This window comes from Saccostrea echinata, unplaced genomic scaffold (genome assembly GCF_033153115.1).
Source record: "Saccostrea echinata isolate AGI-Se365-2 ecotype Australia unplaced genomic scaffold, CSIRO_AGI_Sech_v1 ptg000009l, whole genome shotgun sequence".
NCBI lineage: Eukaryota > Metazoa > Mollusca > Bivalvia > Ostreida > Ostreidae > Saccostrea > Saccostrea echinata.
This window is the reverse complement of record NW_026889758.1, coordinates 12,883,742-12,897,626: the sequence shown is the minus strand read 5'-3', so window position 1 is coordinate 12,897,626 and position 13,885 is coordinate 12,883,742. Positions and strand designations below refer to the sequence as shown.

Here is a 13,885-nt window from a genome sequence, read left to right as displayed (position 1 = left end):
AACAAACACTCTCACAGTATATGTTTTACAAACTGAGTTACTGTACACAAAATATAATCGACGCAGTTCTGTAGTATATTTTCTGTATAAAAATTTTTCCAGCGAGTGTGTTATTCATTGAGTCAATTTCTTCTAAAGCAAAACACACCATTTCCCGCATTTTTTTCAAAGTGGTACCTTTAGCAAGAAATAAAAATGTAAAGAATGGTTATTGTTCTAAATCAATCGATTTATTCACTGTTTAAAAAAACGTAACTGTGACGTCATTTTTGTGTTCTCAATGTCTAAAAGCTCACTTGTAGGAGTCCATTATTAATACAATGAAAGCAGTCTGATAGTAGGTTATCGGACTGCAGTGATTTGTCTGCTGTCTACTTAGAATTGAATTTTTACAGTAGCTTTCGAATAGTTTTAAATAAGATATAAACCATACATTTATAAGCAGTGCGGTATTCGGCAAATATCCATTAGATCTACTTTGTTTTTCACACTGGATACATTTTTCTACCCAGTTCGCGTTGCATTTAGCAAATTAAAACACGACCGAGGCCTAATCTTTTGTGTGTTTGGTATCTTTTGCATAATGTCGATCTAATTAATTTCTGTCTTTTTGCTACAAGTATTTATAGTAAAATTTGACCTTTTACAAAGAAACCTAGAAAAAACGTGATCCATTTTTAAAGGTAAAGAGACGTAGCCTCAGTATGTAATTATTTCTCCATTTTTATGTGAATCTCAGTTTAACTAAATCCAGTGTAACTTCTCCCCCCCCCCCCTTTATTCACCTGTTTTCTATTGAATCTTCTGGTTAAATTTGACTATTTACTTTCCTGAAGATTTTGCCTTATAATTTGAAATTGGTTCTTTTGTAAGAACCAGACGTTTAAAGCTACTTTGACCATCTCTTCGCCTCTTTAATAAATTGGTCACCAATTCAAAACGTGAAAACACCACCATGTTAGCTGCCTGAACTTGCTTATTGAAGTCAAAGCTAGTAGGGTGCAATGGGAAGAGTTATTCAGTTCATTTTATTAGATTGTCATTTTCACCCCAGAGCAGGCTTACACTAAGCACAATTCTTTACAAAAATAATCTTTGATTTAAAAAAAGTATTCAAAAAAAATTATCTCTTTTGCCACTGAAGTTATGTAAGGTCTCTTTTGCCACTGAAGTTAGGTAAGGTCTCTTTTGCCACTGAAGTTAGGTAAGGTCTCTTTTGCCACTGAAGTTATGTAAGGTCTCTTTTGCCACTGAAGTTAAGTAAGGTCTCTTTTGCCACTGAAGTTAGGTAAGGTCTCTTTTGCCACTGAAGTTATGTAAGGTCTCTTTTGCCACTGAAGTTAGGTAAGGTCTCTTTTGCCACTGAAGTTATGTAAGGTCTCTTTTGCCACTGAAGTTAGGTAAGGTCTCTTTTGCCACTGAAGTTATGTAAGGTCTCTTTTGCCACTGAAGTTATGTAAGGTCTCTTTTGCCACTGAAGTTAGGTAAGGTCTCTTTTGCCACTGAAGTTATGTAAGGTCATGAAATTTTTATGTGAAAGAAATCGTCCTTCTGAGATACACACATCTGTGTACTAACATAGGGTTCAATGTTCGAAATAGAATGACTCACACTGACAAATATAATAAAAAGATCAAAATGTGATCCCGGTATAAATAGATCTGCTATTTTCTTAAAAGCAGATCTCTCCGTTGTGCAGAATCGAACATAACATTTCTACTTCATTAAAAACTGCATTCATAAAAAAAATCTCAATTCTTTTCCCTTCCCAATGTGCATGATTTCCATGGATAAAAATGCGAATAAAATAATTTGAAATTGTATGGATAATAAACAGATGATATGAAAGTTAATGTAAAACTCTGTGTAAATTCTGTACTAAATGGGGAAAGTAATACTGCAAGCTTTCTTAACACCTAATCTCAAAGGACTGTGACTGAGAGGGTCGCATTTCATTTTTTTTTTTGCGATAGCCATTTCGGTACGTGATTTTAGACTACGGAAATGTAATAGATTGATTTATATCAAGAAAACAAAGAGTTAATGGGGAAAAAGTATTTTATAAGTATCAAGTCAGCGGTTTAAATGACTGGCTGTTTGTTAAAACAGTATTAAAACGGGAAAGTGAACAATTTCTTTTTTACACAGTACCTTTATCATGAAACACAGACAAAATGGTTATCATCATAAAGATAGATTGTTCATGATTGCCTCTTTATCGTCGTTTGTTATGTCTTTTGCATGTTATAGTGTTTCTCACCCCTAACTGACCCCAAGGGTGCAATATTGGAGTTGAAAGCAGAGTAAGCAACTCCTGTTTAAAATGTTGAAAAAAAAATTAATTTTCAAAAATTCAACCACTTTTTGTCTCCAAGGTAACAGTCTATTTTGGAAATTTGAATCCCCAGAACCTTGGGTAGACTTTTACACTTAAATATTATACATGCTGAAATATTTGTAGAGGAAATCAAATTGAAAAGAAAAATCTTCCTTTTTTGTTCCATGGGAACAGTAAAAAGGTTTGTCCAATCGATTCCTTTTTTGGTAGTAATAATAAATTTGCTTGATGCAAGGTATTTCAAAACAATTAGATGGGCTCTTACTGAGAAAAGTTATATTTAACATTTTTATATTTCCCTTTGATTCCCGAGCAACGTCGGTAATTTTGAAAAAAATTAAATGTTGGGTGCACGATTACACTTGCTGATTTTCAATACTGTGAGGATTTCATTAAGATTTTTCAAGCCTTCTGCAAGAATTTCCGGACAAAATTAAAGGTAGAAAAAAAATTTCCCTCCGGGTTCACTGGGAGTGACATAAAAATAGTCGTTCCAACAGAATTCGAAGAAGGTGTAAAAAATGTCACCCTATATTATGTGAAACCAGTGACTCTCTTTACAACTGAGCCAATAATCTGTTAAAAAAGCTGCACTAAAACCTAATATGATGGAACAGGAAGAGTTATTCAGGTTGTGGATTGGATTTTTGCCATTTTTTCCAGGGCAGACCTGATATAAGCACAATCTTTGTTAAAATAAGCTTTCTTTCCAAAGGTACCAAACGTTTTCTATAGCAGACCCTTTGAACAATAAACCACTAAAAATGATCCTTACTTTGAAAAGACTGGTGTCCAGTTATTTTTGTTGACACCTTCATTGAAATAAATAAATATATTGAAATAAACCCAAGGCATCGAAAAAGATTTTCCTTGGAGTTCTGTTTACTCTTTAATTTTATATTTCTTGATATTTCACACATTTTAACAGTTCTTAAAGTTAAATTATTGTTTCTCCTAGGAGAGTCTTTGATCTCAGAATGCCAGTGAGAAAAAAATTACTTCATCATAATCAGAACGGTATTTTACAATTTAATTCTCTGTACTTTAACACAATTTTTACATTGATTTGTTTGGCTTCCCAACAAGAGGATTTAATATATCGTTAAAAATTTTTATGTTGAAGTCGTTCAGTTCAACATTACTTTACTAATTTTATCGTCAATGTTAATTTCGTTACTATGAACTTTCTATCGTATTGTATGAGGGAGAACTGTGAAAAATGTATTTTCTGATGAAAGATAGATGTAGGTCAGAGCAAATACTTCCACAGTGGTAAGATTTCCTAACATTTGCTTCAATTACCCAAAAAACTAACATATTGATAATGACAACCAATTGTTTGATTCGCTGGAATGGTTTGGTTCGCGGTGTTATCGTTCCTGACTCTGCGATGCTCTAGAGTATTGGCGGGTATTCACAGTAGGAAAGAGTTCCACTCTAAATACAATGAACTTTGTGATATTGTACCCCAGACAGTAATTCTTGTTGAGTAATTAATGTTAGTTTGCAACATTCTCTGATGATGAAACGCGGACTAATGGCTCATTTTTTTTTAAAATGTAAATTTGGTCGTTATATGAAATGATGAGAGAATAAGTGCAGGATAGTTAAGGAGAGGCAAACTGAAGGAATTGTGTTATATCTGTGAAATAATTGTTGAATCTTTTCAATTGAAGCGTTTTGATTATGAAAGAATTTATTTATACTATGTAAAGAAAAAACACAATCTATGAAATATCGGCTATTTACTGCACAGCAACAAAAACTTTTGGAATCAATTTCTTTTTTATTCTCGCGCTCATGTGATTTTACCAACCTATGATTAATAGATGTAAATTTATTTTTTCAAAAAACGGATAGAGAAAAGAAAGAAAAAATATAAATCAATATTTTTTTTAAAAAAAAGGAAAACAATAAAAGCAAAAATACAAAGAACAAACCAATTTTATGCAAAATAAAACCCAGCACATTCAAGTCATTTTCTTCAATATGCACGCAACTCAAATGATTGTTTAACAACGAAATAAAGCCAACTTGCGATGTAATATGACCTGCATATCCTGTTAATAAAGGCAGTTTATGTGATTCGCCATTGTAAACAACATGCAATATAATGTTTCCGTGACTTTATCTTTGTACTTCACAGGTTTCCTCATATGAATATTGTTTGGTTCTGTTTGGTCAAACGAAAGGAGTGTCATTATTAAATACACATCTGAAATTTTCCGGGATATGATAAATTAATCCCTTTTTTAGGAAATGCCGATGTTGGAAACATTTTAGGTTTAAAACAGCAGAGTCTATTGGTCATTAGTAGAGGCATACTTATGTGATTAGAATCACCGAATATATTTTTTTTCAACGCTATTCTTTCATGTCTTTTAGAGTGAAAATCATAAACTTCATAGTGAGTGAATTAGTGTACAAGTATTTCTGTAGATTTTTGAATTTTCTAAACAGTAAATAGCACTACTCAGAATTTTAATTCTTTGGGACGTTGTTATTTCATTATAATTTCCAATTTTAGGAAATTTGTAATCTTATCTTGGTGCTTAATTGTTTCGCTATCTCTGCAGCATAGGATGAGGGATAATAGTGTGTTCTGTATATAAAGGTTTGAGGTGTTGTGATGGCTGTTTTTGGGAGGAGGTATATGAAGACCTGGGCGAGAGCATCGATTAATAAAAACACAATGTTAGATAAAATATGAAGATAACGAACAGAAATCATGCTCAGAAGTACAAATAGACAATACAGAATGAGAGCAAAACAAACACAGACCTCTGAAAACATCAGAGGTGGGATCAGGTGCCATAGAGGAGTAGTCATCCCCTGTCGACCGGTCACACCCACCGTATGCCCTTTTTCATGATCGAGTAAACGGAGAAATCCGTAGTCAACTCAGTGTAGTTTTAGAAATTCTTCGTACGAAGAACACGCGCTTGCGTATGGAATCAAATGGGAGACAAAAAACCCATATGAAAGTGATAATGATATATTGCTACATAAATAAGTTGACGATAGAAAAATTGAAGTTTATCTAAAGTTTAGTTGTAAGTTTGCCATCAATATCTTTCTCTAGTAATATACTCAAATATGAAGCAGATGTGTCAGACTCTGTATTGTCTTTTATTTCGAGTTCAGTGGGATAAATCGAATCTATGTATGAACGAAAATAAATATTGTTCATGGATAAAATGTCATCGATATATCTAAATGTCGATTTGAGGGCCCTTCTTGTTTTCAAGTAGAAGTTTTTTAAAATAAATTCTGCTTCATAAGAATACAAAAGTAGGTCGGATAATAATTGAGCACATGGGAATTCCAAAAGATTGTTGAAGGACCTGGTCTCCAAAGACTACATAGATGTTGTTAATTAGGAACTCCAGCATCTTTTTTTAAATCAGCTTCAGAGTACTTGTATGTAAAATCAGAATGTTTTTAACAAAGTAAGTTTGCAGATGATCAATGACAAGACAGGAAAATTTTAGAGTTTCATTCTTATTAAAATAACATTTGTATATGATGTCCAAAAAGCCTAATCTTTAATTTATAGAGGGGAATGGTTATTTAAAGTGTCTGGAAAGTCGTATATTGATGCTATTGATTTTTCTGTCATTTTAAATGTTCGTAAAGTTCTTTGGAGTATTTAAGTAACAATAACACTTCTAGAATATGCGGTTTCAAAGTACTGCTGAAGATTCTCCTTCATTGCTGTTGATATTTTCGTGAGGATTATAGAAAAAAGTTTGGTAGAACGCTATCCTGATATGTAGCTTTGTTAGGATTTTTATGAATTTTTGGAATCCAATATAGGTATTCTACGGAAGCGTATTAGTGCCACTTGAACACTTTTTTATTTTTCATTTTCCACACTTTAATCTGTAAATTTTACACTTTAATCTGTAAATTTTACACTTTAATCTGTAAATTTTACACTTTAATCTGTAAAATTTACACTTTAATCTGTAAATTTTACACTTTAATCTGTAAAACACATTAATGTGTAATTTACACTTTAATCTGTATAATTTACACTTTAATCTGTAAATTTTACACTTTAAAGTGTAAAATTTACAGATTAAAGTGTAAATTTTACACTTTAATCTGTAAAATTTACACTTTAATGTGTAAATTTTACACATTAAAGTGTAAATTTTACACTTTAAAGTGTAAATTTTACACTTTAATCTGTAAAATTTACACATTAATGTGTAAAATTTACACTTTAATCTGTATAATTTACACTTTTATCTGTTTAATTCACATAATCAATTTGGCAACCTCATACATCTTAAGTAACACGCTATAAAGCCAAAAGACCATGAATACTGCATGATAAAATTCAATTTTGATTTCTTATTTAATAATAAACGTGGCAAATAATTACTTATCAGATCTCATACCTGTATTGATATAATACAAATAATAAGCAATCTAGTACCACTGATATAAGTGAGACTTTCATAGAATATTTGAAAGAATAATGAATTCAGTGAAAGTGAAGAGCAAAGCAAACACACATATCTCAATGAATATGATACTGACATCATTTTACGCAAATTCATTTGATGCGCTCGGCAGTTCAATTATTGATACATGTAGCATTAATTGAATTACATTCAACATTTATTATGGGCACCAATTGAATGACTTACTTAATTGAAAATTTTTAAATAACCAATTAATATATTAATTATTAAAGTATATACATGTAAATAATTAAAGTATATGATTTTGTATTAATTTTGGAACAACATAGAAATTAATATCCTTTGATTCAATGGTGTTTCTTTATTGTTACGTTCTAAAATCACCGTAATTTTAAATGTTATATTTACATCATGATCATAGACCCATAAATTTGCTATAGCAATCCGAACTGCAAAAGAGAAGACAAAAATATTTGAGATATATATTTAAACTGTTTCGTCGCTCTTTACTAAAGTGCTAAAGAAATATACTGGATTGAAAGCAGATTCCCGATATTTTGCTGGGAAAAATTACGAGGCCAATGCGCAAATCACCCATTCTTACTTGTTACATACATACATACATACATACATTCATACATACATATATATATATATATATATATATATATATATATATATATATATATATATATATATATATATATATATGCATAAAATTTTCTGCAAACACTTGTGAACATCTCAGATGACATTTTCAAATGTCATAGGTATAACACTATGAAACGACCGTTCTATTATAACAGATTAAATATAAGTTTTTCAGATTCAAGTGTAAATTTTACACATTAAGGTGTAAAATTTACGGATTAATGTGTAAAATTTACACTTTAATGTGTAAAATTTACAGATTAAAGTGTAAAATTTACAGACTAAAGTGTAAATTTTACACATTAAAGTGTAAAATTTACACATTAAAGTGTGAATTTTACATATTAAAGTGTAAAATTTACAGATTAAAGTGTAAAATTTACACTTTAAAGTGTAAATTTAACAGATTAATGTGTAAAATTTACAGATTAAAGTGTAAATTTTACACATTAAAGTGTAAATTTTGCAGATTAATGTGTAAAATTTACACATTAAAGTGTAGAAATTAAAAAATAAAAAGTGTCAAAATGGCACTAATACGCTTCCGTAGTATTCAATTCGGTTCGGTTTAGAAATCAAAAATATTTAAAACTGACATGTGTTTTGAAGAACATCTTCCTTAGAAAGGGAATTATAAGTTGGGTTACCACCTACAGAATTAAATCCAAATTACTCTAAAATACAGTTGTAATAATGACTAATGAGCCTTACAAACAATGTTGTAACCTGCTTTGTCGGTGAGCCAGTACATATTGATCATGTAATCTAGCTAATTCTTTAGTCACTTCTGAATTACTGAACATAGAATGATACATGTGTTTTTTAATATTGCCCCTCAATCGTTTAACGAGGTTTTAACTTCAACCTTATATTTGTATTCATTCTGACAAAGTGTAAACATCTGACACTATCTTAGACAAAAGAACGTTAACAGGGTAAATAGAGAGCTTTGACGAGACATTGTCACTTACAATTCGAGAATGAGTAGCTCTCAATTAATTAACATTGTTAAGTTTGCATGTAAAAAAAAATATAAATCCAATTTCAAAATAAACACGCGAAAACTTAAAAATTAAGTCTTAAAATTTGCTAAAATCCAGGAGGTCTTGGTCCCCAGACACCTCGCCTTACTAAAAATGTGTGCGTGGACATGGTCTTTTACTCAAACCTGTATTTAGGCTTTGGCCATAATGAGTAACAGCTAAAACCTCATTAGCCTTTGTCGTAAACTAAAAGATCAGAAGAGACCATCATATGAACTGATATGAATTCAGAAGAAGAAATTGGTTTTTCTTCAATTAATGAACATAAACACAAAGTATCAAGGAAAATAAGTTAGGATATCGAGGAGGCAAGTGTTCTCCTTGAACAGGAAGTAACTAAAGAAGGGTGGGCTAATTAACGAAGTCATCAATCATTGATGGTTTTAGCGCAAGACAGTAGCTCAGTAATCAATGAAGATTTATAAATATTTCGAAGTCCGACCCATAATTTGTTTTTTAAAAAGTTTGAGGAGATCAAAGTATAGGCAATATTTCTGTCTGTCCTCTATTCATAAACCAAGTGAATTAAAAGGACATTTAATTTTTAAAAATGTCATGAATCCCATTTATTTTTCCTTTAATTGCAGATGAAAGTAGCTTTAAAGGTTGTTAAGAATCCCTTGACTTTGGGTATGTGCCATCCTTACTAATGTAAATAACTACATGTATCCTATTAGTAATTCACCATAAACTCAAGAGATCGTTTAATAATGATCGTCAAGTACATTGAAACATAAACTTAGTTTTTTATTTTAGTCAATTTAGGTATGGTTATCCTAGATGTCCCTGGTTTATTAGTGATCAAATGAAAAGACCTAGTTTAAAATATATTTTAGATAAAATAAAAATATCTAACCTTTGAATTAATGATGTCCTTCTGGCAGTATTTTTCTTTGTACGTTTTCAACAAAACGGTTTTATGCAATATTAATACCATCGCTTTTTATTTGTCATTTGTTCCTTCAATCGACGGTTATATTTTTGTACTTTTCGAAACCATTGGGCATTCATCCAATGCAACATGTTTTATGTACGTTTAATATTCACTTATATTATAATATTTAATAACTTATACCAAATTACTCAGTTTTTTAAGTTAATCTTTTATTCACTGCATTTACGTTCTGCTGTGTAAGATTAGTTTACTACATGTACATCTGGTTCATGCAATTTCTATAGGAAATGATAATTATATTTTTAAAATGATGAAAAGGCTATAAAAACTGATAAACAACCCATCCTACTTTACTTATTAACATGAAAGTACTCTACATGACATCCGTCGAAAAACTCTAGAAAAATGGTCCTAAAACACACTTGGATGATTTTCTAGTAAATATTTGACATCAATGAAATAAAAAAAAATTTATATATTTGTTATATAATACAGGATTTTGCATTCCTGATATGAGCACAGGCACGCGCCCTGTATTACACAACCTGTATCAGCACCCTTTATTTCACCCTTTATCACACCCTTTATTACACCTTTCCGGAACATCTCTATATTTTTCATTCGGAGTACCTCGTATCTTTTCCTATTTCTTTCCAAAGTTTATTCAAATTGTAATTTTATTTCATGAGACATTTTATATTATTCAAAATAATTATTTGTTTAATTTATCGCTGAATGCATTGCCTTTGGGGAAAAAATGAGAAACGGAAATTCAACAAAAACAGAACACATTCAATTATTAAAAACTCAGTAATTAATTTACAAGTTTATATATGATTTAATTTTTTAGACACTATTTTCAAATATATAATATAACAATACATGGCAAAATCTGTATCACATCCCATATCAACCCTCGACCAATATCAGTCCTCTGGCCTTCTCTGGAGTCTCGGGTTGATATGGGATGTGATACAGATTTTGCCATGTATTATTCTCTATTTATTACATGCTAGTAATAAATACAGGATTTTTGCATAAGTGATATGCCTGACGTCACAATAATCGTATCAACCCTGCAGGGCTGATATGGATCTGCAGGGCTGATACGGATTAATATCACAACTCTAGTCAATTAAACCTTTAAAAAAAAAACATTACATGTGATAATACACATATTTTTTTGGTTCACATTCTCCTAATTTTAAATTACTGTTCTTTGAAACAATAAGTTACCTATTGTGAGTAGTCAGTGCATGATTATTTATTTGTATTTTTCTCAAGTTGTTGTGTGCTGTATTTTATTACTAAGTATGTAATAAGCATAATAAAACATATCCTTTTCCACATCACATCCTGTATAAGCCCTAGACCAATATCAGCCCTCAGACATACGGCCCTCTGGCTGATATTGGTGTCTCGGGCTGATACAGCATGTGATATGGAAAAAAGGGTATGTTTTATTCTCTATAAAGTTGATTGGACCAAACATTATATGTCTTTCAAAAATCTACTCCTCCTACAGTTTGGTGTGATTTAAATATAACTTGGCACGTAGACTACAATGAGATACATCATTCTATGTATCGGTTTCTGATTTTGATAAATGATGTTGACATGGTTACTAAAAATAGAAATTTCTGTAAAATTCTTTCAAATGGCTACACTTCCTACAGTCTTAGTCTGATTGCAATAAATCTTGCCACAAAAAGTGACTAAACCAAGGATCATTATTCTATTTATTGCTGTTGCAAAGATTCAAGTCCAAGTAGTAATTTTCTCTTCCTTTATTATAAGCACAAACCAGTAGAGCCACGGTCTCGTCAAAGACTTCTGGTTTACATTTACTCTGGTAAACATTGTTCAAATTATCATTATGAACATTAATCTATTAGACTTATTGCTGATTTCTGAAAAAAAAGTTTGTTTGTGTTAGTATTCTTAAAGGTACTTAGACACAGATTTGAAGTTAATATTTTCTCAAATTTTCTGCATAATATCACGACTTATATATTGCAATAGCATTTCACACGAAAATATAATTAAAAACTTATTTTATCTAGAAATTATTGGAACTACGAATTCCTAGACGCGTTTGATTAGCACATCATTGCACTTTCACAAATTTTATCTTTATCCTTAATATTTAAGAAAAGAAGCGATTTTGTTGTGCATTAATGAAAAACATTACATCTATAATTCAGAAAATTCAGAGTAGAAATGTGCGAAAGCAAACCCTCTCACTAATATCGTCAGCCCGTGCTCAGTGTTGTGTACAGATCTTAACAAATTGAATACACCCGTGAGACGTAAACTGTTTTTGTAAACAGGGCACGAGCTCTGTTATTGTTAATGTTTACGATTCACCGGGTGTGTTCAATTGTTAAAGTCTGCACACACCACTGAGCACGGACTGACAATACTGTGAGTGGGTTTTGCTTTCGAACATTTCTACTCTGAATTTTCTGGATTATAGTTCTAATATTTTTCATTAATACACAACAAAATTGCCACTTTTCTTAAGTATTAAGAATAAAATTAAAATTTGTGAAAGTGCAAGGATGTGTCAATCAAACGCGTCCAGAAATTTGAAGTTTCAATAACTTCGAGATGAAATAAGATTTTTATTTTATTTTAGTATGAAATGCTATAGCAAAATATAAGTCATGAAATTATACAGAAAATTTGAGAAAATATTAACTTCAAATCTGTGTCCAAGCACCTTTAATAATTCTTATTACTAGTATTTCTGCAAAATGAATCAAATTCTTTTTTTTTCTTTGTTGCCATCTCTTCATTGTATTAGTAAAGTAATAATCCAAATACATTCAATAGGTTATTGTCAAAATATTTCTTATCTTTATGTTGATGAATTGATTTAATTATTCAGTCATTCATTTATTTATTTATAAAAATCTTTAAATTCTGTATTTTCTTTTTATATCTTATCATCCAAAAATGTAAATCATTTATCTTTTTAATGGTTATTGATATATATGTATGTATTTTAAAATTGTTGATTAAAATTAAATTAAAAAATTTGGCTAGGTGGGAATAAACCCTTTTGATGCTTTTTTAGTATCTTAATTTTCTTTTAAACACACCTTGGATGATTTTCTTGTACATTATTGAAATCAAACTTTCACCTATCCAAAGTTACACATTTGATGATTTTCTAAAACCTATTTGAAATCAAATTCACCGTTTTAAATACATTCTTGGGTGATTTTTTTTATTAACTGTTTGATATCAAAAATACTTAGCAGAGATACACTGTTATAAAAAGCTACTTTTCCATCATGCAGCTTGGCAATATCTGCACTGCAACTGAGAGACAACGATTCAGGTATCGAACGAATGGTGTATCTTGTAGAGCATACTCGTATATCACTAGAAGAACTTATATTAGAGAGCCCAAATTGGAAATGTTGAATTAAACTTCATCATTCGGTTGAGTGCTGTTCGTATTCTCAAGATCTGCATGACATCAAACTAATTGATCCCCTTTCTTTGATCTTTTGTTCCTGACAGGGAGAAAATTAGTCGGTGAAAGACCACTGTGTGTATTATAAAGCTATGTGTAGCGCTCTACCAGGGGGTGTGTCAATGTAAATAAAACTTCTCAGCTTACAAAAGGCATATGTTCGAAGTGTTTACTCGATAATTGTGTCTAAAAACAGCTGCAGAGTTTCAGTTTAAAATAAATTTATTTCCCATTTTCTATTCTATTCATAATGGGCATGACATTTCTTAAAAGACACCTACAAAAAATTTCAGAACTATATTTTAATTGGAATATTACAATTCGAATGAAAATGAAGTGATAGAGAATCGAATCGTTTCTAAAATCGCGACACATTCCGGAACTTGGATTATACTGTCTAATTCGAATGCCAGTTAATTTACTAAAGTTTGCACCATTGAATATTAATGATACAATCAGGAATTCTCAGTGGGATAAGATATGACACAGAAATTAGGCTGAATAGCTAGCTTTGATGGAATCAACAAATACTGTTCATTGGAAGACATTGTCTGTTTACATGGCTAAATTGTTATTTTATTCATATTCAGTTTAGTATGAGTTAATGTTATCAATCAATCAATCTACGCAATTCTAAGCTATTTAAGGAAATAGAATACTCAAAAAATATGCTATCGAATTTTGTATATAAAAAAGAAATCTGTACACGATATATTAATGCTAAAACACATATTTATACGAAGTTTTCATACAAGCAAACCGTATTTTTTTCATTCTTTGCAAGTCATTCATTTTACATCTGTATTGAAATTAAGGTATTCAATGTATAATGAAGGGATTTTGAACAATTTTGAATCATTTTAAACTAGTTAAAAATGCACTGCTAGATAACGATGAAAGTGAAATGAACCAAATTCACATGACTGATAACATAAAAGAAGCTGGTCATTTTGCACTTTGAAAGTTTTTGAAGAGTTATCTGCCCTGATGCAAAGAAGAAAATTTTAATTTCGTCAAATTATCTGTGGTAAATGATTAATT

The 13,885-nt window shown here is 30.6% G+C and overlaps 2 protein-coding genes across 3 annotated transcripts in view; both read left to right on the top strand.

Annotated features, from left to right (window-relative positions):
* Positions 1-13,885, top strand: part of LOC133181800 (electron transfer flavoprotein subunit alpha, mitochondrial-like) — a 176,449-nt gene that overhangs the window by 93,208 nt on the left and 69,356 nt on the right. The gene's annotated exons all lie outside the window — the stretch shown is intronic.
* LOC133181794 (neuropeptide receptor 15-like) overlaps positions 1-13,885 on the top strand; it is a 41,212-nt gene that overhangs the window by 25,542 nt on the left and 1,785 nt on the right. The gene's annotated exons all lie outside the window — the stretch shown is intronic.